This window comes from Myotis yumanensis, unplaced genomic scaffold, assembly GCF_028538775.1.
Source record: "Myotis yumanensis isolate MYYU_CA2020_CCGP unplaced genomic scaffold, mMyoYum1.0.hap1 SCAF_1, whole genome shotgun sequence".
In the NCBI taxonomy this organism is placed as follows: Eukaryota; Metazoa; Chordata; class Mammalia; order Chiroptera; family Vespertilionidae; genus Myotis; species Myotis yumanensis.
In genome coordinates, this window is record NW_027223752.1 from 116,070,503 (window position 1) to 116,094,024 (window position 23,522).

Below are 23,522 nucleotides of genomic sequence, written 5' to 3' on the forward strand. Positions count from 1 at the left end.
TATTCCAAAGGTATGACTCACTTTAGAGAAAATAAAAAAGATGAGAAGAAATGAAATGGTTAATATTATTGGCTTTACAAGCTTAAGATTTTCATACTAAATACAAAATAGAAGCTTTTTAAAAAACTGTCAAGAATTAATCCTTATATAAAGAATAACAAGAGATACACACAAGGCCACAATGAAGTACAACACAGCAAAAGTATAATTATAGTTTTAAAAGCATAGCGGGCTAGATTAGTCCTTAAATTTTCTATCAGAGCCATTACCATATCAGTAAAGCTAGATATACAATTTCACTTCACTTAGTATAATAAAGTAGTTCAGACTTAGGTCAAAGATCACCCAATTAGAGTGCCTCATTTGTCTGATCCACTATACACAGTAAGTGAATTACTATCCTCTACATAAATGTTTTAATTTGTATTTGGATATTCTTATCTACTGAGAGCAGATCACCCAATTTCTAAAACATAACATCTGAGGTACCAACCAACCAAACATCATAGAAAATTGCAAAACTTTACCTGTTTGTTACCGTATAGTGAAAAAAGGTACATTTTTGTGGAATGCTTAAAGTGTTTTAGTGGGGAAAAAAATCAGAAAAATAATCTAAAAAGTTTAAACATCCAGGTATGATGATGTCTTAAATAGAGGCATTTAACTCAAACCTTCATTCCATCACAATTAAAATGCCAAAAAAAAAAAAAATCTAAAATGGGAGAGAACTACTTCAACACTAGACACTAGGAATTGGATGTCATTCATATGATGAAACTGTTGAGGAATATCTGAAAGATATGGTAAGATAGATCTGGATACAATAAAGATGTCAAGAGCCAACTAGTGACTTATCTTCCTGAGAAAGGAATGCTGTGACTCTGAGAGAAAGCAGAGGAGATACTGGCAAAAACACCATTAATAAGAACAGTAAGAGTAGGGCATGGGTGGCCATAGGAAAAAATGAGAAACACTCCAGCTGGAATCTGTTTACCACCACCAATCAAGATCATTGAAAACAACTGTGTCCAAGGAGCTGCACAGCAGCACACTAAACAATGTCTAGGAAATCTAAGACTTTCTCCCAGAAACAGTGGGCAGATATACAAGTAAGCTGGATAAATAACTACTAGAGGCCCAGTGCACAAAATTCGTGCATGGGTAGGGTCCCTAGGCCTGGCCGGCGATCAGGGCCAATCCGGGTCTTCCAGCTGCTGGCTGGGGCCTTCCTTCTGGCTGCCAGCCAGGGTCTCCCTTCCCCGCTGCTGCCAGGGCCTTCCTTCATTCCATGCCACCCCCTGGTGGTCTGTGCAAGTCATAGCGAGCAATCAAACTCCCGGTCTCCTGGTCGAACTCCCGAGGGGAAATTTGCATATTAGGCTTTTATATATACAGATAGTATACAACTGGCCTGGTGGCTAGCAAAATACCCATTCCTCATAGAATAAATTGGACAGAGAGAGACATCACTCCCTTGCTAGGACAGGCTCCCAATCTACTCCTTTCAGAGGCTTCTGGGTTGATGAACAGAAATGTACATTTCTATTAACTGGGTCTCTTATGTAATAGTTGAAAGGAGAATCTATTAGTATCCAAGGACAGTGAGGTTATTGCAGATGCATTCATCTGCAGGTCTCCAGATGAGACTTCTCCAAGCATAAGGATAAATAAAGAAGAAGAAGGGTGGGGGAGGATGGATGAGGGGAGGAAGCAGGAGGAGAAGGAGAAAAAAATAAAAAAAATACTGGAAACTAAGAAATCATTTTGCAACAAAAAAGAGGAAAATACAACACTTAAGATATAGAAAGGGGCATATAATTTTGAAGAGTCTGGAAACAGAACTAAATTTTAATTAAGTTTGCACTGAATTAAATTTTATAAAAAATTTTTAAAACAGGTTATTTGAAACAAGATAAAAGATCAGATATTGGGTAACAGACTGAGGTTTGTTTAAGAGTAAGGTAGACATAAGTAGGAAACTAAAAGAAATAAGAAAACAATGTAAAAGCATAAATAAAAACTAAATTAATTATAACCAAATAGAAAAATGAGCATAAGATTTCAACAGACATTTCAAAAAACAGGATATCCAGATGACCAATAAACATAAGAAAAATCACAATTTCATTAGTAATTAGAAAAATATGAATTAAAACTATAATGATATATCACTACATGACTACCAAAATAACCAAAATAAAAGCAAAATACCAAGTGTTGTCAAGAATGTGACTCACTCTCATACATTAATATGGAAAGTGTAAAATGGGCATAATCACTTTGGAAACCTTTATGGTAGTATCTACCAGAGCTGATAGCCTATGACCTGTCTCTCAGAGTGTGTCTATAAATTAGAAGTAACAGCATCATCTGTTTGTTAGTCATGCAAAATCTCAGACCATACCAAAAACCTGACTCACACTCAGCATTTTACTGAGAGCCAGGTAATTTACATGCACATTAAAGTATGAGAAGTGCTGTACTATAACTCATCTATTCTACTTCAACCTTGTCCATTTCATTCTAGTTATAAGCCCAACAAAAATACATGCAAGTGCTCACTGAAAAATATGTACTAGAATGTTTATAGCAGCACTATTTCTGTTTTTAAATTTTTAATATTATATTAGTTTCAGGTGTACAATATAACATATATATATATATATATATATATATATATATATATATATGTACTTGAGGCCCAGTGCACAAAAATTTGTGCACTGGCAGGGGAGGGGGTGTGTGTGTGGGGGTGTCCCTCAGCCCCACTTGTGCCCTCTCACAGTCTGGGACCCCTTGAGAGATAACCACCTGCTGGCTTAGGCCCGCTCCCCGGGTGGCGGGTGGCAGATGGCAGGGCCGATCTGGGGGTTGGGGCACTGCCCCGGGTCAGGTCGCACACAGGATGCCCAGATGGAGGTTGGGTGGGCCGGCCGATCGCTGCTGCACCGCCCGGCCGCCCCGGGTTGGGTCGCACATGGACGCCCGCCGCCCCGGGTCGCAGATAGCAGGCCCAGATGGCAGCGGGGCAGGCGGGATGGCGCTGTCCCACCCTGCCTGCAGTATGCAAATTAGCCGCCATCTTTGTTGGCGGCTAATTTGCATATCATGCTGGTTAGCCGATGGGAGGCGTAGCGAAGGTACGGTCAATTACCATGTTTGTCTATTATTAGATAGGATAAAAGCTTAAGCGAACAATCAGTCACTATGACGTGCACTGACCACCAGGGGGCAGACGCTCAACGCAAGAGCTGCCTCCTGGTGGTCAGTGCGCTCCCACAGTGGGAGCGCCACTCAGCTGACTGATGGGTGCCAGACACAGGGCTCATGGAGACCACACCAGAGTGGCAGCAGGCACAGAGAGGCTGGGATGAGCAGGAGCAGCAGGCAGCATTGGACTGTGGTTTTGGCCCGATCCCTGCAAGCCAGGCCGAGGGACCCCACCAATGCACGAATACATTCACTGGGCCTCTAGTATTTATATAAACTGATTGTCCCCAGTTAGTCTAGTACCCACCTGGCACAATATATAGTTAAATATTACAATACTAGAGGCCCTGTGCATGACTTTCGTGCACTGGGGAGGTCCCTCAGCCCGGCCTGCACCCTCTTGCAGTCCAGGACCCCTCTGGAGATGTCCAACTGCCAGCTTAGGCGCTCTCCCCTAAGCTGGCAGTTGGACATCCCCCGAGGGATCCTAAGTGCTGCCACGGAGGCGGGAGAGGCTCCTGCTACCGCGATTGCTCTCATCAGCCTTGAGCCCAGCTTCTGACTGAGCAGTGCTCCCCCTGTGGGAGTGTACTGACCACCAGTGGGCAGCTCCTGTGTTGAGCGTCTCCCCCTTGGTGGTCAGTGTGCATCATAAAAACAGGTCATTTTGCCATTTGGTTGATTTGCATATTAGAGTTTTATTATATAGGATTATTGACTATAATCCCTATGCTATACTTTACATCCCATGACTGTGTAACTGGAAATTTGTGCATTTTAATCCCCTCCCATTTTTCATCTTTCCTCCTACACCCTCATCCCATCTGGCAACCAATAAGTCTGTTTTCTGTACCTATGAGCTTGTTTCTGTTTTATTTATTTTGTTTTTTAGATTCCAAATATAAGTGAAATCATATGGTATGTGTTTTTCTCTGACTTATTTTACTTAGTACAATATCCTCTAGGTCAATCAATGTTGTCATAAATGACAAGATTTCATTTTTTATGGCTGAGTAATATTCCACTGTATATATGTACCACCTCTTCTTTATCTATTCATCTATCAATGGACACAGGTTGCTTCCATATCTTTGCTATTGTAAACAATGATACAAAGAACATGGGAGAGAGAGAGGGAGAGGGAGAGGGAGAGGGAGAGGGAGAGGGAGAGGGAGAGGGAGAGGGAGAGGGAGAGGGAGAGGGAGAGGTAGAGGGAGAGGGAGAAGAAGGAGAGTGAGAGAGGGGGAGGGAGAGGGAGAGGGAGAGGGAGAGAGAGAGGGAGGCGGAGAGGGAGAAACCTGGATATAAGAGAGAACATGAGAACATCAATTGGTTGCCTTCCATACATGCCCCAACAGGGGATCAAACCTGCAACTTTCTATTGTATGGGATGATGCTCCAACCACATAAGCCACCCAGTGAGGGCAGCAGACTGTCTTTTGATTTTGTTGATGGTTTCCTTTGTTGTGCAATACTTTTTAATTGATGTAGTCCAATTTGTTTATTTTTTTTCTTTTGTATCCCTTGCCTGAAGAAACATATCCAAAATACTAATGTCAAAGAGTTTACTGCCTGTGTTTTCTTCTAGGAGTTTTGTGCTTCAGGTCTTACATTTCAGCTTTTAATCCATTTTGAGTTTATTCTTGTATATGGTGTAAGAAAGTGATCAAGTTTCATTCTTTTTCATGTATCTGTCCAGTTTTCCCAACACCGTTTATTAAAGATATTGTCTCTTCATTATATATTCTTGCTTCCTTTGTCATAGATCAACTGATCTATGGTGTGGGATTATTCTCAGTTCTCATGGGAATGAAATGCACAGCATGGTGATTATAGTTAACTAGGAGCCCAGAGCGCCATTCGAAATTCCACAGCGCCGCCCACCCTCGAGTTGCCTAAGGATATTTTCCCATTGATTTTTAGAGAGCATGGAAGAGAGAGGGAAAGACAAGGAGAAAGATCAATGTGAGAGGGAAGCATGGATTGGTTGCCTCCTTCATGAGCCCTGACCTGGGTCCACAGAGCAGCAGCCCCTGCAGCCGCTGCCTGTCCGGCCCTGCCTTGCTCCCTGCACCCCGCAGCCTGCCGGTCCCACCCTGCCTTGCTCCCCGGGCCCCCACAGCCTGCTGTTCCTGCCCTGTCTCACTCCCTGGACCCCTCAGCCTGCTGTTCCTGCCCTGCCTCACTCCCTGGACCAGGGGTCCTCAAACTTTTTAAACAGGGGGCCAGTTCACTGTCCCTCAGACCGTTGGAGGGCCGGGCCAGACTATAGTTTAAAAAAACAACTATGAACAAATTCCTATGCACACTGCACATATCTTATTTTGAAGTAAAAAACCAAAACGGGAACAAATACAATATTTGTACTTGCATGTGGCCCGCGGGCCGTAGTTTGAGGACCCCTGCCCTGGACCCTGGACTCCGCAGCCTGCTGGTCTGGCCCTGCCTCGATCCCTCGACCCTGCAGCCTGCTGGTCCAGCCCTGCCTCGCAGCAGCTGAGGCCGCTATGGGTCCATCCTTGCCTCCCTCTCCCACCCTTGAAGCAGCCCCCAGCGCAGGTGCATGGAGACCCCTGCTGCCCCGCCCCTGACGCTGCGCGTGGGCAACCTCCTCCTGTCCAGTAGACACGTTATGGCATCCTGGTTAATTAGCATATTTCTCTATTTTATATATATAGATAATACTATACTGCATATTTGAAAGTTGCTAACAGAGTAGATCTTAAAAGTTCTCATCACAAGAAAAATATTTGTAGTTATATAAGGTGATGGATGTTAACTAGAACTATTGTGGTAACTATGCCACAATATATACAAATATAAAATCATTATTTGTACAACTGAAATTAATATAATGTTACATATCAATTATACCTCAAAAGAGTTCTATCTCTTACCCTGGCCAATACACATCTGAAAGATATGTTTCATTAGTCATCCAGGAAACAAGATTTAAACCACATAATACAGCATTACACAATACTAGAATAGCTAAAATTATAAAAACGGACAACACCAAGTATTAGCGAGAATATAAAGCAACATGGACTGTGAAACACTGCTGGTGGAAAAGCAAAATCATACAATCACTTTAAAAAATAGTGGAGTAGTTTCTTATAAAGTTAAATATACACTTACCATGTGACCTGGCAATTCTACGCCTTGGTAGATAGTCAAGAGAAATTAAAACATATGTCCTCACAAAGACTTGTATACAAATGTTAATAGCAGCTTTCTTCATAATTGTCCCAAATTGGAAATAACCCAAATATCCATCACCAGTGAATGGATAAACATGTGTGGAACATCCATAAATGAAATTCTAATCACCAAAGAGAACATGATACACAAAACAACATGGACAAGTCTCAAAAACATTATGCCATGTAAAAAAAGCCAAACACAAAAGAGTACATACCATACAATTCCATTTATTTCAATTATTAGCAGAGGCAAAACTAATCTGTAATGACAAAAAGCATAGCAGAAAGACAAAAAGTGGTTGCCTAGGAATGTAGGTGGTGGGCATGAGGAAACTTTTGGGGGTAAAAGAAATGTTCTACATCATAACTGTGATGCTGGTTAATACATTATCAAAACTTGGTGAACTCAATATATTTTCCTATCTAATAATAGACAAACATGGTTGTCTAATAATTGACCGTACCTTCGCTACGCCTCCCACTGGCTAATCAGTGCGATATGCAAATTAACCACCAACAAAGATGGCAGCTAATTTGCATACTGCGGGCAGATCCTGCTACGCTGCTCTGCATGGGGCTGGCGGCAGAGCATTCCCCAGCCGCTGGCCGCCCCAGCGCAAGATCCTGGCCTGCCGTGTGCGGGGTGGGGCGGGCGGCAGCGAGATCCCCAGCCTCCGCCCGCCCCAGTGCGGGACCTGGGCCTGCAGTGTGCGGGGCGGGGTGGGCAGGGCGGGCGGCACCCCGATCCAGTCTCCAGGCGGCGACACAGCCCGGCCCCAGAAGACCAGCCAGACACAGTGATCCGCCTGGCGTCGGGAAGCGGGAGGCAGCTCTTCACCTGGAGGCTTAAGCCCAAGGTGGGAGGCGCCATTTTCTGTACGGAAAGGCAGGGGGTGCGGCTAAGCCCAAGGGTGGCGCAATGTTTGCGTAGGGAGAGGGGGCGTGGCTCAGAGCCGGGCGGTCCCACATACAGAGAGGCTGGGGCATGGCTCAGAGCGGGGTGGCGCTACATCCAGAGAGACCAGTGCTGAGGCTGGGTGTTCGCCTCAGGATGCGAGCGGCAGGAGAGGAGCGCAAGATAGAGGAGGTGCGGCTTCAGGCAAGTGAAGGAAAAGGGCAGGTCGCCAAGCCGTGATGCCGGTCTAAGCTTCCCAGCCCAGGTTTTCAAATGTAAATATTACTTCAGATGTTGTGGTTGCACGTAGTTTATTTCCTTCCCCTCATCTTGGCTGTTAAAGTCATGCTCACCCCCTGGGCAGCCAGGCCTCATGTTCATGGCACAGACGAGGTTTGGTTCTGGGGTCACCCCTTAGATTTTAAGTGGCTGCTACACTTGGTCGATAGGAACAGTGAGACTTTAGCCCTGAAAAGATGGAAGGAAGGCTTGGGGCAGACGGTTCCTTCGAGGGCTCAGCCCACTTTCAGGCTGTAGGCACAGGGAACGTCCAGGGCAGCCCCGGGAACAGGCCTCTGAGCTCAGAGGAGGCCGTTTTGCAGCCTCCCCTTCCTCCGTCCCAGGTGGTGGGGGCCGTGACTGCCTCGAGGCTGCTCCCTGGAAGCCATTCTTCCCTCAGCCTATAGCTGTACGCAAAGAGAATCTTTTTTTGTGCCTCATGTTAAAAAGTTAAAAAAAAAAAAAAAAAAAAAGGTGCGTGACTCCTCACTGTGTTTATTTGTAAAAAAAAAAAAAAAAAAAAAAAAAAAGAAAATGCTCTTAAGACCCCAGGCAGTGAGGCAGCTCAGCCCCCGCAGAAGCCGCCTGATATGGTAGTAACTGTATCAGTAAGCACTCTGAAAGTCAGTGGCATAAATGCACCAATTAAAAGACAGATTATGAGGGTGAATCAAAAACAAAACCCACTTTAAATATAAAGACACATATAGATTAAAAGTAAATGAATTAAGCTGCAGCCTGTTTTGCTCAGTAGATAAAGCATTAGCCCATGGACTGAAGGGTCCCAGGTTCGATTCTAGTCAAGGGCATGTACCTCAGTTGCTGGCTTGATCCCTAGTCCCTATCAGAGCATGTGCAGGAGGCAACCAATCAATGTGTCTCTCCCTTTCCCTTCACTCTCTCTAAAATTCAATGGAAAAATATCCTTGGGTGAAGATTAACAAAAACAAAGAAATGAATTAAGTAACACTAAAGAGATTATAAGAAAAATATATTCCAAACTTTGTTAGTTGTATAATGGTTATGTTTAAATTATTAACACCTAAGAAATTGGGTGAAGGGTACATAATATGCTGTAGTATTTTATAGTTCTTTTTACATGTATAGTTCTTTTTAATATTTCAAATTAAAATATTAAAATATTAAAAATTAATAAAATATTAATTGAAATGTATCTGCATTACACAAAAAATCTAATTGCTTCTAGCATAATTTATTAAATTGTGCTAAAATTTACAAGGGTTCAATTAAAAAATATCTTAATTCTAAATGATATAATAGAAAATATATAATAGTGCAGTTATAAGCACTTATCTGAAAATAAAAATTTAAAGAAGTGAGTTTAAAGAAGGGATTAGCCAAAGAAAATATATGCACAACCCATGGACACAGACAACAGTATGGTGATGGCCAGAGAGAAGTGGGGGGCAACAGCTGGGTAGAGGGGGCAAAAGGGGGGAAATAGGGACATCCTATATAATAATAATAAAAGGATAATATGCACATTGACTGAACGGCAGAATGACCAGTTGCTATGATGCGCACTGGCCACCAGGGGGTAGACGCTCAATGCAGGAGCTGCCTCCTGGTGGTCAGTGCACTTCCATATGGGGAGTGCCACTCAGCCAGCAGCTGGCTCATGGCTGGCCAGCACACTGGTGGTGGCAGGAGCCTCTCCCACCTCCGTGGCAGCACTAAGAATGTCCAACTAATGGTTTAGACCCGATCCCTTGGGGGCCTAAGCCTTTAGTCGGACATCCCCTGCAGGCTCCCTGGCTGCCAGAAGGATGTCTGACTGCAAGCTTAGGCCTGATCCCCGGGGAGTGGGCCTAAGTCGACAGGTGGACATCCCCAAGGGGTCCTGGACTGTGAATGGGCACAGGCCGGGCTGAGGGACCACCCCCCCCACCCCCCCCCACCCCCCCCACCCCCCCCACCCCCCCGCCGAGTGCACAAATTTTTGTGCACCGGGCCTCTAGTCCTATATAATAAAAGGGTAATATGCAAATTCACCCTAACAGCAGAGCGACTGGGAATCACTGGTCACTATGACACACACTGACCACAAGGGGGCAGATGCTCAATGCAGGAGCTGCCCCCTGGTGGTCAGTGTGCTCACACAGGGGGAGCTATGCTCAGCCACAAGCCAGGCTGCCGGCTGCCAGTACAGCAGTGGTGGTGGGAGCCTCTCCCGCCTCCTCAGCAGCGCTAAGGGTGTCCGACTGTAGCTAGGCCTGCTCCCTGCTGGCAAGTGGACATCTCCCGATGGCTCCCGGGCTGCCAGAGGGATGTCTGACTGCCAGCTTAGGCCCAATCTCCCAGGGAGCTGGCCTAAGCCAGCAGGTGGTCATTCCCCGAGGAATCCCAGACTGCGAGAGGACACAGGCCGGGCTGAGGGACCCTCCCGAGTGCACAAATTTTTGTGCACCAGGCCTCTAGTCTATATATATAAAAGCCTATGCAACTGGCCGACCAGCCAGTAGCTATGATGTGCACTGACCACCAGAGGGCAGATGCTTAACACAGGAGCTGCCAAGCTGTGGTGACTTGGCAGCTGCAGTTCTCAGGTGACGCACCCGGAACCAGAGAGGAGGGAGCCCAAGTCTAGGGTGCGTCACCTGAGAACCGCCCTCTCGCAATCCGAGCTCCTTGGGGAATGTCGGAGAGCTGGTTTCGGCCCAATTGCCACAGGCCAGGCCGAGAACCCCACCAGTGCACGAATCTGGGCCTCTAGTTCTAATAGAAAATGTGAAGGAAACTGAATTTCCAGAATGCTGGAACACTTGAGCACTGACAGCTTTCAATGTTAGAAAATAATGCAAATGTGAATCCAATGCTTATAAATATTGCCTTAACCAGAAGCTAATTGTAGAGTAACATAAATCACAAGTATAAAAGGGCTATGGCTTAGCCAAAAGTGAGTTTTTCCAGAGTCTGACAAAATCCAGTGTCATCAAACAACAGGATCAGGAAAAGCTGTGCTGAGATTCACTGTATCTACTGCAGTCATGTGTGGTCATCTCATTTCTAATAAAATGATATTCCCTTTGCCAATTAAGCAAGGAACATAATCTAACTTCACTGTGTATGACTGTGTTTTCTTCTCCCACCCACCTGAATGCTTCAGTTGGCATTAGAAGTGAGGACACACCACCACCCTTGTTAAACGAGTGTGGAAAGAGTGTTGTGAAGGCAAGGAGGGAACTGCTGCCTGAGGAAGTCTGGGTGAAGATGAGATAGATTAAAGCAATTACATGAGGTTTTTTTCTGGAGTAGTCCCAAGAGTGGAGTTCACAGACTGTTCTCTTACATACAGTTGAGCCCAATGGATAATTTAAAAGAGGAAAGTCAAGCCTTGGCCGGTGTGGCTCAGTTAGTTGGATGCCATCCCATGCACTGAAGGGCTGCAGGTCTAATTCCCTGTTAAGGTTGCAGGTTCAATCTCTGCTCAGGGCATGTACAGGAGGGAACTGATTGATGTTTCTCTCTCACATCGATGTTTCTCTCTCTCCCTCTCTCTTCCACTTTCTCTAAATTCAGTAAAAACATATCCACATATTTGCAGGGGAGGATTTTAAAAGAATGATAAAGAAAAAAAAGAGGAAAGTCAAGATAGTCTAAGGCATAATTAACTAATTTATGACTAAGGTGGTGAGAATGATCACAGATTCCTAAAGGGAGCTGAAAAGCCAGGGAGATAAGATAAGAGATAAGTTCCTTTCTGACTACTTCTCATGGGTAGTCAGAAACTTTTTAGGCCAGTAATGCATAAGAGCTGAAGTTTATTTGGAAGTGGGAAACTAAAAATAGAACAATGAAATGCTTAACTCCTGCTAACCCAACTCTCTCTGTACAAGATAACAAGACAAATACACAAAGTGATATTAATTGATGCTGATAGTTTTAAATGTGTGAAGGGGATGATAGTAAAGTTATGAAGAGCTTCATCTTCTTTGATCCATCCTGAAAATGTTGCCAAATAAAAGACTGGTTCTAATTTAAAGAGTTTAACTATGTGAATAACTTGATTTTAAATGTTTGTGCTAAATCTTGACTTTCAGAAAATTGTAAAGTTGAGACTGTGATTTAAACAAATATTTAAAAAACTAACTAGGTTAAAGTTAGTGTTTGAAGGTTCCAGAGTAGTAACACAACTTCTTTTGGAAGAATATTTAGGCTGGGTGTGAAAAGTAAAAAGAAAAACAAAACAAAAATATGAACAAATCATTTCCAGGATGAGCCACATATTTTCCAAGAAAACAGAATTCAAGTGGTTTCAAGATCATTTGACATCTGTGTTTAACACAATTTTATTTCGGTGAAAACATTTGTGCTGGATCAGAACCCAACTGAGATAAAAAGGAGTGGCTGGAAGTAGAGGCTAAAGTCTAAGGATATGATTGACCCAATTTGGAGAGCTTTAGAACCTTGTCTTGAGACTGGCTTCTGCAACTTCTGAGCTAGAAGAGAGATGCTGATAAAAGGTGGATCTTTATAGATTTACAACTATAAATAGAACTAGAGGCCTGGTGCACGAAATTTGTGCACGGGGGGGGGGGGGGTGTCCCTCAGTCCAGCCTGCACCCTCTCCAATCTGGGATCCCTTGGGGGATGTCCGACTGCCAGTTTACGCCTGATACATCGGGCCTAAACTGGCAGTCAGACATCCCTCTCACAATCCGGGACTGCTGGCTTCTAACTGCTCACCTGCCTGCCTGCCTGTTTGCCCCTAACTGCTTCTGCCAGCCAGCCTGATCACCCCTAATCACTTCCCTGCCAGCCTGATCAACACCTAACTGCTCCCTTGCTCGCCTGAACGCCCCCAACTGCCCTCCCCTGCTGGCCTGGTTGCCCCTAACTGCCCTCCCCTGCAGGCCTGGTCCTCCCCAACTGCCCTCCCCTGCAGGCTGGGTCACCCCCAACTGCCCTCCCCTGCTGGCCTGGTCGCCCCTAACTGCCCTCCCTTGCTGGCCATCTTGTGGCTGTGGGCACCGCCATCTTTGAGGGCATGGCAGTCAATTAGCATATTTCCTCCTTATTGGCTGTGGGTGCCGTCATCTTTGAGGGTGGGGCATTCAATTAGCATATTCCCTCCTTATTGGCTGTGGGTGCCACCATCTTTGAGGGTGGGGCAATCAATTAGCATATTCCCTCCTTAATGGTTGTGGGTGCCGCCAACTTTGCAACAGTATGATGGTCAATTAGCATATTCCCTCTTTATTAGATAGGATATGGTTTATTTGATAGGCTTCTTTGTATATTTATTTCCTAAATAATAAAAATATGCCTATGATATGAGGCATATTTTGAGAGAAACCAAGATGGCAGCATAGGTTAACGCCGGAGTTTGCTGCCTCGAACAACCACTTCAAAAATACAACTAAAAGACGGAATGGACATCATCCAGAACCACAGGAAGGCTGGCTGAATGGAAGTTCTACAACTAGGAGGAACCGAGAATCAGAGGAGGCGCAGTGCTGAAGTAAAATACTAAGGTGTGGAGTGCGCGCGGCGCGGGCTGGGGGTTGAGGGCACGGTTGTCTGTTTCAATCCGGAGGGAGCCTCAGACTCAGAGCTCCAGATCCAGGCGAGTCTCTAGGGACCCAGACTCAAACGGGAGAAGCAGGACTGTCTGGCTACGGTCCCTCCAAGGTTTGCAGCTGTTGCTGGGACAGAGAGGCAGAGCCCCTGGGGACAGACTGAGAGCAGCCATAACTGCTCCCTCCTCCGCCCTGTTGATCCTGTGGGACCCGCCCTACCCAAGCCCTGCACAGAGGCATTTGCCGGATAGCCTCAGGCAAAGGCTAGATTAGCACCTCCCTAGAGGACACAAGTTCTTCCACTGCAAACACAGCTGATTATCACAGCCAGTCGGCCTGGAGGTCAAATCCCTCTAGTATTAACTATAACAATCAAGGCTTAACTACAACAAGACTTCGCACAAAGACCACTAGGGGGTGTACCAAGAAAGCATAAAAAATGCGGAGACAAAGAAACAGGACAAAACTATCAAGGGAGGATATTGAGTTCAGAACCACACTTTTGAGGTCTCTCAAGAGGCTTCTAGAGTCTGTCGATAAACTTGATGAGATGTACAGGAAATCTAATGAGACCCTCAATGTTGTGATAAAGGACCATCTAGAAAGTAAGCATACACTGACTGAAATAAAGAATATTATACAGACTCCCAACAGCAAACCAGAGGAGCGCAAGAATCAAGTCAAAGATTTGAAATGTGAAGAAGTGAGAAACACCCAACTGGAAAAGCAAAATGAAAAAAGAACCCAAAAATACGAAGATAGTGTAAGGAGCCTCTGGGACAGCTTCAAACGTACCAACATCAGAATTATAGGGGTACCAGAAGATGAGAGAGAGCAAGATATTGAAAACCTATTTGAAGAAATAATGACAGAAAACTTCCCCCACCTGGTGAAAGAAATGGACTTCCAAGTCCAGGAAGCACAGAGAACCCCAAACAAAAGGAATCCAAAGAGGATCACACCAAGACACATCATCATTAAAATGCCAAGAGCAAAAGACAAAGAGAGAATCTTAAAAGAAGCAAGAGAAAGAAACTCAGTTACTTACAAGGGAATACCCATACGACTGTCAGCTGATTTCTCAACAGAAATTTTGCAGGCCAGAAGGGAGTGGCAAGAAATATTCAAAGTGATGAATACCAAGAACCTACAACCAAGATTACTTTATCCAGCAAAGCTATCATTCAGAATTGAAGGTCAGATAAAGAGCTTCACAGATAAGGAAAAGCTAAAGGAGTTCATCACCACCAAACCAGTATTATATGAAATGCTGAAAGGTATCCTTTAAGAAGAGGAAGACGAAGAAAAAGGTAAAGATACAAACTATGAACAACAAATAGGCATCTATCAACAAGTGAATCTAAGAATCAAGTGAATAAATAACCTGATGTACAGAATGAACTGGTGATTATAATAGAATCAGGGACATAGAAAGGGAATGGACTGACTATTCTTGGGGGGAAAAGGGGTGTGGGAGATGTGGGAAGAGACTGGACAAAAATCATGCACCTATGGATGAACATAGTGGGTGGGGAGTGAGGGCGGAGGGTGGGGTGGGAGCTGGAAGGAGGGGAGTTATGGGGGGGAAAAAGAGGAACAAATGTAATAATCTGAACAATAAAGATTTAATTAAAAAAATTAAAAAATAAATAAATAAAAATAAAAAAATCAATGGGAAAAATATCCTCAGGTGAGGATTAACAACAACAACAAAAAAGGGAAGAAATAACAAGTGTTGGAGAACAGGGAACCCTTGTGCATTGTTGGTAGGAATGTAAACTGATGCATCCACTGTGGAAAACATTATGGAGGTTCCTAAAAAATTAAAAAGAGAGCTATCATATGATCCAGCAATTTACTTCTGGGTAGTTATCCAAAGAAAATGAAAACACTAACTCAAAAATATATATACACTCATGTTCACTGCATCATATTATTTGCAATAGCCAAGATATGGAAACAACCTAAGTGTCAAGGTATGAATGAACAGATAAAGAAAATGTGATGTATATATGCACATGGACTATATTAATCAGCCATAAAAAAGAATAAAATCTTGCCATCTGTTACAACATGGATGGACCTTGAGGGCATTCTGCTAAATGAAATAAGTGAAATAAGTCAGAAAAACCAATACTGGATGACCTGATTTATATGTGTAATTTAAAAACAAAAAACTATGCTGTAAAAAAGAAGGAACTCCTACCATTTGAAACAGTATGGATGTAGCTGGAGAGCATTATGCTAAGTGAAATAAGTTAGAGAAAGATAAATAACACATGATCTCACTCATTTGCAGATTATAATGAACAACATAAACTGATAAACAAAAATAGATCCAGAGACCGAGAAGCATTGATAAGATGCTCAAACCTCAGAAGGTAGGTAAGGGAGGGTGGGGATAAGGGGTAGAGGTCAACCAAAGGACTTGTATGCATGCATATAAGCCTAACCAATGGACAGAGACACCAGGGGGGTGATGGCATGAACAGGAGTGGGGTGGAGGAATAAGGACACATATGTAATACTTTAATCAATAAAAAAATAAAATAAAATTAAAAAACTAAGTTCATAGATACAGAGAAGAGACTGATGGTTGTCAGAGATGGGGCATGGGAGAAATGGGTGAATAGGGTCAAAAAGTTCAAACTTCATGAGGATGTACTGTATAGCATGGTGATTATAGTTAACTAGGGGCCCAGTGCATGAATTTGTGCACTTTGAAAGGAACTGTGGGCTGCGAGGATGCTATGGGCACAGGGCTGGGTCTTGGCCCATCCTCCCCGTGCCCACCTGGCCCCTCCTGCCGCGACCCCCGGTCCCATGTCTGCCGGCAGCCCTACTCCCGCCAACGCTGCTCCCATGCACTGATGGCACTGGCCCCACTCACACCCTGATGGCATGGAGTGATTGGGGCCAGCACCGGCAGTGGGTGCTAGCAAGGCCGGCGCCTACAGCAGGTGCCAGTGGCGGCTGATGTCTCGATCACCCCTCAGGAGCAGGGGGAGGTAGAGAAGCCCTCAGGGGTGATCAGGGCCGGCAGCCGCCACTCGCACCCACCAAGGGCGCTCAGTGATTGGGGCTGGTGCCGGGCACCAGCAGCAGGTGCGAGTGGCAGCTCCAGTGCCAGCGCCAGCGCCAGCAGTGGGTATGAGCAAGACTGGCTCCATCAGCAGGTGCGAGTGCTGGGTGGGACCGTGGTGCGTGGGAGCAAAGAATTTTCAGTAACCACCGGAAGCTCACCCTGATGACAGCAACCAGCACCCCGCCTGGTTCTGGTGTCCCCGCTCACCTGCTCCACCATCAGGCCACGGCCGATGCCCTCCATGTTCCACACGTGCCCCCTGGTGGTTAGCGCACATCACAGCAACCGGTTCTTTGGTTTTTCTGCTGTTCAGTCTATTTGCATATTAGAGTTATAGAGATAGACTAGAGGCCCGGTGCACAAAAATTTGTGCACTCGGGGGTAGGGGGGTCCCTCAGCCCGGCCTGTGCCCTCTCGCAGTCTGAGACCCCTCGGGGGTGACCACTTGCTGGCTTAGGCCTGCTCCCTGGGGGATTGGGCCTAAGCTGGCAATCAGACATCCCTCTGGCAGCCCGGCAACCCTTGGGGGATGCCCACTTGCCAGCAGGGAGCAGACCTAAGCTGCAGTCGGACATCCTTAGCGCTGCAGAGGAAGCAGGAGAGGCTCCCACCACCACCGCTGTACTGGCAGCCATCAGCCTGGCTTGTGGCTGAGCAGAGCTCCCTGCTGTGAGAGCACACTGACCACCAGGGGGCAGCTCCTGCATTGAGCGTCTGCCCCCGGTGGTGAGTGTGTGTCATAGTGACCAGTCATTCCCAGTCTTTCTGCTGTTAGGGTCAGTTTGCATATTACCCTTTTACTATATAGGATAGAGTCCTGGTGCATGGGTGGGGGCCGGCTGGTTTGCCCTGAAGGGTGATCCGGATCAGGGTGGGGTCCCGCTTGGATGCCTGGCCAGCCTGGATGACGGACTGATGGCTGTTTGCAGCTGGTCACACCCCCTTCAGGGTGGGGGTCCCCACTGGGGTGCCTGGCCAGTCTGGGTAAGGGGCTGAGGGCCATTTTCAGGCTGGCAGGAGACTGAAGCTCCCAGCCTCTATTTTTTTCTTTTTTTTTATTCTGGGATTTATTTACCTTCTATAGCTGTCACTGGAGCTGAGAGCCGGCTCCAGCTCTGAGATTGTGGCTGGCTGAAAGCAGGTATCTGGGTTTGTTTAGCTTCTATAATTGCAACATTGTTGCATCGGGAGCTCAGAGCTGGGCTGCGGCAGGCGGGGAACCTCGGCTTCCTCCGTCACTGGAGCAATCAAGCATCATGTTCGCTTCAGCTGCGTGGCTGCTGGCCGCCATCTTGGTTGGCAGTTAATTTGCATATCTTGCTGATTAGCCAATGGGAAGGGTAGCGAAGTTACGGTTAATTACCATGTTTCTCTTTTATTAGATAGGATAGGATGGATGGATAGATAGATAGATAGATAGATAGATAGATAATACTACATTGCATACTTGAAAGTTGCTAAGAGAGTATATCTTACAAGGTCTCATCACAAGGAAAAACATTGTAACAATATGCAAGGTTATGAATGCTAACTAGATTGTTGTGGTGACCATTTCACAATGTATACAAATATCAAATCATTATTTGCATACCCGGAACTAATATATCAATTATATCTCAATTTAAAAAAGAAAATAACAAGCATTAGTGAGGACGTGAAGAAATTAGAACGCTTGTTCACTGTTAATGGTGCAGCCACTGTGGGGAAAAAGGTATAGTAGTTCCTCAAAAAATTAAAAACAAAACTATAATATGATTCCATGATCCAACTTCTGAGTATATACCCAAAAGAACTGAAAGTAGGGTCTCAAAGAGATATTTGTATGTCCATGTTCATAGCAGAATTATTCACAATAGGCAAAAGGAAACAACCTCACTGACCATGGATAGATAAACCAAAGTGGTATATACATACAATGGAATATTACTCAACCTTAAAAAAAGAAATTGTGACACATGCTACAATTAGATGAACCTTGAAGACATTATATTAACAGAAATAAGTCAGCCACAAAAAGATAAATACTGTATGATTCCACTTACATGATGTACTTGAGTACCATATTTTTCCATGTATAAGACACTCCCAAATTAAGAAATCAATATTTTAAACATTTTGCTGGTTTTCCTCGTAAGGCCTTCTTCTTTTTTGGCATCTTAATGAGCTTTTCTTCCTGTTTTCTCCACTGTCTGATCATACACTCAGTGGGAGGAGGTCCAAATTATGTCTCTGCAGCTCTATTTCCATGCTCTTTTGCATAGCTGATTACATTCAGTTTGAATTTTGCAGAGTAAGATAATCGCTTACCAGTATTTATCTTTTTATTTTTTTGCATCTTCATGGGCTCAGAACACTCCAGTCCCTGTTGCGTTTGTGCACTCTCCACCTATACCTCCAATTATGGCATCAGCTGATGTCAGTAACAATAAGGCTCGTGATTGGAGGAAGCCTGCTTGACAAGGTATAGGCAGCTACACACCTGCGGGGCTCCCTCCTCAGCTGACTTACTTGTATAAGACACCCCTTGATTTTCAGTCTAATGATTTTAGAAAAATATAGCATCTTATATGTGGATAAATATGGTGGTCACATTCATAGACATAGAAAGTAGAATGTGGTTGCCACAGGATGGGCTGGGAATGGGGATAGGGAGTTATTGTTTAATGGGGTAGAGTTTTAGTTTTGCAAAATAAAAAGAATTCTCAAGATGAACAGTGGTGACGAATACATGGAAATATAAATGTATTTAACACCAGTGAATTATATACTAGTATTAAAATGGTTAACATTATGTTTTATATTATACTAGAAGCCCAGTGCACAAATTCATGCCGGGGTGGGTCCAGCCGGCCCACCCCGATGGGGACCCATTTGGCCAGGCCGGCGGGGCGGGGGGAGTGCTGTGGGCAGTTGGCCGGCTGGCCCCTCTCCCGATCAGGATATTGGGGGCCAATTAGGGATAGGGCTGGCCAGGGGGAGGGGCTGGAGGTGGTTGGCCAGCTGGACCCACCCCTAATCGGGGTGTTGGGGGCCAGGCCATCCCAGGGGGGCGGGTCCGATCGGGGTCCGGATCAGGCTGGTTGGCTGCCGCAGTGCGCGTCATAGCCACCAGACGTTCTGGTTGTTCTGCTGTTCTGGTCGCTGGGCTTTTATAAATAAAGATGTATTTTACCATAATTAAAAACAAATTTTTAAAGCCCAAAATAGTCAAGAGAGAATATGTTTAAGATGCCAAGACTAGAAAGGAGAAGCTAGTTAAACCCAATTCCAAGGTAGATTGAGGATGGAGCTAAGTTTTCCCCATCTTCTTGCTGTATCTACTCTTTGAAAGAAACTACAATAGAAGGGTCTACTAGTGGGTCAGCATGGAGCCTTCTGACACTGATGTCCTCACTTGCATGCAGGTCCTTACTGAACAAGCACAATGGAAATCGATGTTATTACTGAACACCAACCTACAATTTAGTGTGAAGTTTTCAGTTTCCATGGACTGCTCAGCAGGTGGCAATCAGAAAACAATGAAATTTAAGGAAAATGAACACCAGGCTGCCTGGGGCGACCAGGCCGGCAGGGGGTTTAGTGAAGGACGACCAAACGACTGAGCAGTAGGCTGTGTGGGGCGATCAGGCTGGCAGGGGGGTTAGTGAGGGATGACCAAATGACTGAGCAGCAGGCTGCGTGGGGCGACCAGGCCATACACCGGGCCTCTAATATATATATCTCACAACATAGAGTAGTATGAGGGTATAGGTAGTGTAAATGTAAAACCAACATGAAACTGTAATTGAAATGTATTATAATCCAAATGTGTTTGCTCTTCTATGTGTTGGTTCTTGTGAAACCCCAAAAATACTGTAAATGAATTGTATGAACTTAAAAAATTGTTCTTTAATTTAGGGGGTAAAATATTTTTAAAATATGTATTTGTATTTTTATCATACTTACACATGTCCATAATTTTAAAAATCAAATACTTCCACAATAAAGTTGGATCAGTAAGAACTGAATATTTTAAAAATTTATTATATCAACAGACCTAAATAACCATCTCAACAGATTCAGAAAAAGCATTCAAAAAAATTCAAATCCTGTTCATTATTAAAAACTCTCAGCAAACTAGAAGGGAATTTCCCCATTCAGATAAATGGTATCTATAAAAACCCTACAGCTAACATTAAACTTATTGGTGAAAAGACTGAATGCTTTCCTCCAAAGATCAGGAACAAGGCAAGGATGTCAGCCCTCGCCACTTCTATTCAACATTGCAGAATATGTCTCAGCCACTGCAATTTGGGGAAAATGATGGGGCAGTGTATTACAGATTTAAAAAGAAGAATATAAAATTGTCTATTCATAGACAACAGATCATTTCTGTAGAAAATCCTGTAAGAAAATCTACAAAAAAAGCTGTAGTACTAATAAATGAATTTAGTAATATCACAGGATACAAGAGCAACATGAAAAAAAAATCAATTGTGTTTCTACACACAAGCAACAAAGATATTGAGATTTATAAAATTCTATTTATAGTAAAAAAAAACTCTGAAGTGTTTGTGAATAAATGTAGCTAAACTTGTGTAAGACCTACTGTGAAAATTACAAAATACTGCTGAGAGTATATAAATAAATGAAATAAATAAAAGGTATAAATAAATGCAGAGTTATAATATGTTCATGGATCAGGAGACTCAATATCAAGATGTTAATTCTCCCCAAATGATTTTTAGATTCAAAGTAATCCCAATAAAAACCCCAATAAGCTTTTTTTTGTAGGAAATATGATTCTAAAATATATATAGAAATGCAAATGAACTAAAACAGCCAGAACAACTTTGAAAAATAATACAGCTGAAGTAATTATATTATTGATTTCAAAAATTACAACAATACTAAAGTAAAACAGTGTGTTATTGGACTAAGGATAGACATATAGGTCAATAAAACAGAAAAGAGAGTCCATAAATAGATCCACACATACAGAGCAAACTGATTTTCAACAAAGGTGCCAAGGTAATTCAACAAGGAAAAGCTAGCCTTTCAATAAATGGTGCTGGAATAACTGTTATCTACATGCAAAGAAATTTAAACTGGACCCTTAACTCTTACCATATATTAAAAATTAACTCAATGGTTCCAGAAGTCGATTCCCTAAAACCCATGATTATATTCCACATTTCAATAAGACACTGCTTTAATTTAGGGGAAGAAGGCACTCTATACAAAATAGTAATATTAACATTATTAAATAATACTAAAAATTCATATGGATCGTAAGTTTGAATGTAAGAGCTTAGACAATAAAACTTCTAGAGAAAACAAAAAAAAATATCATTGCAATCTTGGAGTAGGCAAACATTTCATAAATAGTATATGAAAACAAATCATAAGAAGAAAAAATTGGACTTCATCAGAATTGGACTTCTGTTCTTCTAGAAATACTGCTAAGAAATGAAAAGGCAAGCCACAGAATGGGAAAAATATCTGCAGAACATATTTTTGGTCAAAAGAGCTGTAATCAGAATAAGACTCTTATAAGCTATACTAGAGGCCCGGTGCACAAAAATTTGTGCACTCGGGGGGAAAGGGGGTTCCTCAGCCCATCCTGTGCCCTCTCCCAGTCTGGGACCCCTCGGGAGATAATGACCTGCTGGCTTAGGCCTGCTCCCGGGTGGCAGAGGGCAGGCCCAATCCCTGGATGCAGCCCTTGGTCGGGCTCAGAGGAGGGCCGATTGGGGAGTTGGGGCGCCGCCCCCTGACACGCACAGAGCAGGGCCCATCAGGGGGGTTGAGGAGCTCCCCCCTCTCACTCACAGAGTAGGGCCAATAGGGGAGTTGGGGCACCGCCCCCTGTCACACACAGAGCAGGGCAGATCAGAGGGTTGGGGCGCTGCCCCCTGTATTGCACAGAGCAGGGCCCATCAGGGGGTTGGGGAGCTCCCCCCTGTCACACACAGAGCAGGGGCCATCAGGGGGTTGAGGAGCTCCCCTCTGTCACTCACAGAGTAGGGCCGATAGGGGAGTTGGGGCACTGCCTCCTGTCACACACACAGCAGGGCGGATCAGGGGGTTGGGACGCCGCCCTCTATCACCCACAGAGCAGGGCCGATCAGGGGGTTGGGGCGCCGCCACTGTCACACTCAGGGCAGGGCCGATGGGGAGGTTATGGTTCTACCCTGTCACACACAGAGCAGGGCCCGTGGGGCAGGGGGTGGGGGGAGTTGGGGCGCCGCACCCTGTCACACACGGAGCAGGGCCGATCAGGGGGTTGGGGCGCAGCCACTGTCACACTCAGGGCAGGGCCGATGGGGAGGTTATGGCTCTACCCTGTCACACACAGAGCAGGGCCGATCAGGGGGTTTGGGCGCTGCCCCCCGTCACGCTGATCCGGTGCCAGGAGGCCTCGCGGCTCTGCTGATCCCGGTGCTGGGAGGCATATTACCCTTTTACTATATAGGACAGAGGCCTGGGGGCCGGCTGGTTTGCCCTGAAGGGTGTCCTGGATCAGGGTGGGGGTCCCCACTGGGGTGCCTGGCCAGCCTGGATGAGGGGATGATGGCTGTTTGCAGCTGGTCACACACCCTTCAGGGTGGGGGTCCCCACTGGGGTGCCTGGCCAGTCTGGGTGAGGGGCTGAGGGGTGCTTTCAGGCTGGCGGTTGTTGATTGAAGCTCCCAACGGCTCCTTTTTTTAATTTTATTCTGGGCCAGCTTTAGCTCTGGCTCTAGCTCTGAGAGCAGGTATCTGGTTTGTTTCGGTTCTATAATCGAAACAATGTATAACTTCAGCTCTGAGATCCTGGCCTATATTTGTTAGAATGTTTCAAACTGCCAGCTCAGAGGCCGGCAAGGCAGGCGGGGAACGTTGGAGTCTGCAGTCACTGGAGCAAGCAAGCCTCATGTTCACTTCCAGCTGCCTGGCTGCCGGCCGCCATCTTGGCTGACAGTTAATTTGCATAAGGATATGCTGATTAGCCAATGGGAAGGGTAGCGGTCGTACGCCAATTACCATGTTTCTCTTTTATTAGTGTAGACTAGGGGCCCGGTGCACGAAATTCGTGCACGGGGAAGGAGGGGTCCCTCAGCCCGATCTGCACCCTCTCCAATCTGGGAGCCCTCAGGGGATGTCCTACTGACAGCTTAGACCTGCTCCCCATGGTCCTCTGCTCTCTGCGGACCTGCCTGCTTGAGGCCACCGTAGGCCTGGTGTCTGCTCTCTGTAGGGGACTGCCTGTCCTTCGCCGCTGGGGTCAGGGGCAAGCAGCGCCCTGCTGTCTTCTCTCTGGCTCGCCACCGCAGGGGCAAGCAGGGCCCT

At 45.1% G+C, this 23,522-nt stretch overlaps 1 protein-coding gene across 2 annotated transcripts in view; it reads right to left on the reverse strand.

The window, feature by feature from the left end:
- Positions 1–23,522, reverse strand: part of REC114 (REC114 meiotic recombination protein) — a 186,362-nt gene that overhangs the window by 57,876 nt on the left and 104,964 nt on the right. The window lies entirely within an intron of this gene.